The sequence below is a fragment of the Arachis ipaensis genome, chromosome B05, assembly GCF_000816755.2.
Source record: "Arachis ipaensis cultivar K30076 chromosome B05, Araip1.1, whole genome shotgun sequence".
Lineage (NCBI taxonomy): Eukaryota > Viridiplantae > Streptophyta > Magnoliopsida > Fabales > Fabaceae > Arachis > Arachis ipaensis.
Window position 1 is genome coordinate 11122583 of NC_029789.2, and position 4455 is coordinate 11127037.

Below are 4455 nucleotides of genomic sequence, written 5' to 3' on the forward strand. Positions count from 1 at the left end.
AATGGATGCGGGTTCGTTGGCACCCTCTTCTCCTTCTTCCTCCGTAGTGTTTGCTTCTCTGGTTCTTCCATCTCTAATGCTTCTCATTTTTTTAATTTTTAATTTTTTTTAGTGAAAAATGTAAACAAACAAACATATATACGAGGATGAGAGAGAAAGAATGATGTTGGAAGTGATAAAGAAGCCTCGAACAAAAGCTGGAAAGAAATTACTTTGAATTTGAACTTCATTAAACTCCCGCCTAATGCTCTTCTCTGTTATAGAACTTTTTATTTTTATTTTTATTATTTTATTAATTTTTGTTGTATTACCACTTGTCAAATATTGAGTTATACACTTGTCATTGTATGAGACTCAACACTTGTCGAACACTGAAAGCGCCACTTGTCGAATCAAGAACCTACTACTACTCTCTTATTATATATTAATAGATATATAGAGAGAGAGATTATATACAGAGAGATTCTCAATTTATTAAAATATATATTGTTGAGTTAAATAAACAATATAAATATGATTTTTATTTGGGTTGATAACCCAAGTATAATTTTGATGTGTTACTTAGTATTTCAAGTCTAAATTATTAGTGTGTAGCCCAAAAGTAGTAAATTTAATAATCTGACAGCGCATTGGACCAAACTATGAGTCCAGCTCATTATTTTCATGATGTAGTGCTTCGGGTAAAGTTTCAGAAAGAAGAAAAGAGCTCACCTTTTTAACAAACATCAAAGAAAAAAGGTTGCTTTACCTTTTATTAGGCACAAAATCAGAAGAAGGAAAAACTAATTTTGAAAATCAATGTCTAATCAAAACACAATTAGAAGTTAAAAGTAATTTATTTCCATTTACATGCAAGTCAGTTATTTGTTGTTTTCTCCTTTTCTCTACACAACCATTTTGAGTAAATTGAAAAAAGTGGTGGTCACTTTTCTTTGTTGTGATTCAATGGCCAAAATTATTTTTTGGAGTCAAAGCATAAGATTAAGGGCTTGGATTTGACAAATCTATTGAATAATTTAAGATCCATGAAGCTGTCGTTGCTGATCCCTCACTGCAATTGCTTATTTTCTAATTTTAAATTTCTAACTTTTGGGGCTGATGGAAGAAAAAAGAGGGAAGATTCCAGCTGGTTCAAGATTCAAGAAGTTAACTTGTAAAGCAAACTTTAGCTGAGGAAATAGAGCAAATACAAAAAGAAAATTAATCTTCATTTCTGCCTAAGGAGAGAGAACTCGAAAAGAGAGAAGAATGAAACCTCACAAATAGAGTTTGAAGTCTTGGAAGCATTACACCTACACAAAAGGGAGGACTCCACCAAGATGAAGAACAACGTTTGAGAGTTCAGAAGTTGGGTTCAGCATATAGAGTTCGAGTTGTGAATCATCATCTCCTTCATGGTTTATGTTTGAGTATTCTGTTTGTAAGTTATGTCTTTCTTTATTTCTATTCAGTGGTAAAAGGCATAAAAGAGAAGCATTAAGAAAAAGCCATTGAGAGAAAAAGCATAGAGAAAAACTTGGAGAGAAAAACCAAGATTTGTTTTAAATTTCTTTTGATTGTATTTCTGTCTTGTGTCTAATGTCTGAGTTGAATCTCTTGCTAAGTTGGATAAACACTTAGGTAACGTTTGGTGGAGAGATAGAGACGGAAAGACTGAGACTGAGAGACAAAGACTAAGAGACAGATATTGAAATAAATCTCAGTATTCTGTTTGGTGCAAAGTGGGAGACAGAAATTGAAACAAGAATGAAACTCTAATTTAATTTGTACAAAGGGTAAAATTAGAATTAATTAATTGAAATGAGGATATTTTAGGTATAAAATGTTATTAAAGTTTCAGTCTCCATCTCTAAAAATTTTAGTCCCCTGTGTCCCTACTTTTTGGAGGTACTGAAATACTGAAATTTTAGAGATAGAGACAGAAATTTTAGTACCAATCTCTGAACCAACAAACATGATACTGAGTCTCAGTCTCTCAGTGTCTGTTTCAGTACCTCAAAACAAACGCTACCTTAGTGTGGTGAAAGTTTAGGAAGTTGTCTAGCCAAGTCAAGTTTAGGTAGAAGTTTGATTTGTCCCAGATAAGATTAGGTTGAATCCTAGGAAATTGGTGTATGTAATATTTGATATGATAATGAAAATTTCATCACTGTTGTGGTAGAGACTGGATGTAGGTTGCATTGCACGAGGAAATTGAACCAGGATATATGATTATGTCATTTTCTTCTTCCCTTAACTGATTTTGTTTTTCACGATTTATGAGATACTATAAAATTGTCTCCTGTATAATCTATTTCGCAGACAGACCAGAAGCTAAGTTATACTTTTTGGTTTGAAGAAAAATTAATTAAATTTAAAAAAAAATTATAGATTCAACTCTTCTTCTCTAGACCAACAAAAACTTTCATATATGTATCTAACTTAAATCAAATCTGATCAAGTAATAAGCTGGTTGAATTTGATGAGGTTTTTACAAGTTAATATTAAACTTGAGTTTATTGTGAGTGAGTATTATTATTTAACAACAAATGCCCTCCTTAAATTTGAAAGGTAATTCATTCAGTATAAGATTGCATGCAAAACATATAAATAGCCAAATACGTGCATGAAGACATATATGCAAACAAAGGATCTCAATCTAAATATTTAAAAAGGTGAATACTTATGAACAATTGTTTTTATGTAAAATTATACAGGTTAACAAGTCAAGATTGATCATATTACAAAAAAGATAATCAAAATTTGTAGCTAGAATTGATCACAATTATGCCATCATACATTGGCATGCTTATTAAGTAGTAAAATAATTTGTCAATTTGTTGTGCTAACTAGAACTTTGTAAAGATATTAATTAGAATTGTTAGGAATTATGGTTTACTGATTAATAAGTTAATTAACATATTTAAGAGTATATAAATAGGCATCATATATAATAATATTATTCAAATGAAGTTTATAAGTTAATATGGGTTTATAGTGAAAGTCGTCTTCACTTCTGATCTTTAAAAGAGTTAGTAAAAAATAGAGATATGTATTATTTGTGTAGTGTTATATATTTCTCTTCCTAGTGTATCGTTATATTATTATTGAGAAAAAGTTATATTGTATTTATATGACTGAGCGATCTTGAATCAATTAACGGTAGATATTATACTTTTAGTTTTAATAATTTATNATTAATTAATTTAATAGCTGATTTGAGTATATACTTATTTTTTTATATAATGATAAAATTATTTTTGAACATTCATTCTACGTTTCACGATAAATTTAAGTATTGGCCTTTCTTTTTAATTTTCAAACTCTTATTTTTACAATTGTATTGGAATAGATTAATTGTTTATAAACATCCTACACACTACTAGAAAAATTATTTTCGATTACTTATTTTATTATTAGCAATAATAAAAATAACTATTAATATATATACGGACAAAAAATAAATAATTATTATTATAACATATAGTAATAACAGTAAAATAATTATCATAAAATATAAATTAAATATATAAGTCAAACACATTAATTGATGTTCATTCTTCCAGATGCACTATAACTCTATAAGCACAAATTGTAACTCGAATGCGGATAGTCGTATACCACGATATTTACAAGCCTTATCTGACACATTAATTGATATTCTCGTATTCACATGTCTATACATACATGATACATGTAATTTACATTATAATTAGTCTTCTAATCAATGTCGAGTAAGCAGACATAATGATGAGGTTGTTATGTGCAAGAACCGTTATATGAAATTGTTAAATTGATGAATGACTGTGATTAGATCCAATTTGTCTCTCAAAATAAGGACACCTCGTCAGGATTGTCTTATTTATGAAAGAAAATACACTGCCTTCCAGTTCCACACTAAGAAATAAGAATACCCACTAAGTATTGATTTGATCCATCTTAATATTAATTTGTAAAACATATGTAAAATTTTGGGTTAAGTATGATTTTGGTCTCCAACGTAGGGGCTGAAAATTTATTTCGTCCCTCGCCTTTTTTTCGCTCCAAAATGATCCCCAAAGTTTCAGTTTGTTTTAAAATCGTTCTTTTTACCAATTTTATTTTTTTTATTACCAAATTACCCTTTATTAAAAAAATTATAAAATAAAATAAATATAAACCATCTTAATTAAAACATATGTAAAATTTTGGGTTAAGTATGATTTTGGTCTCCAACGTAGGGGCTGAAAATTTATTTCGTCCCTCGCCTCCCTCGCCTTTTAAAATGGTCCCCAAAGTTTTAGTTTGTTTTAAAATCGTCCTTTTTACCAATTATATTTTTTTATTACCAAATTACCCTTTATTAAAAAAATTATAAAATAAAATAAATATAAAATAAATAAAAAAAAAGAAAAAAAAGAAAGAAAAAAAATGGCGAAAAAAAATAGAAAAAGAAAAAGCAAGCAGAAAAAGCCAAAAGCTCTTCAAACCAAAAGG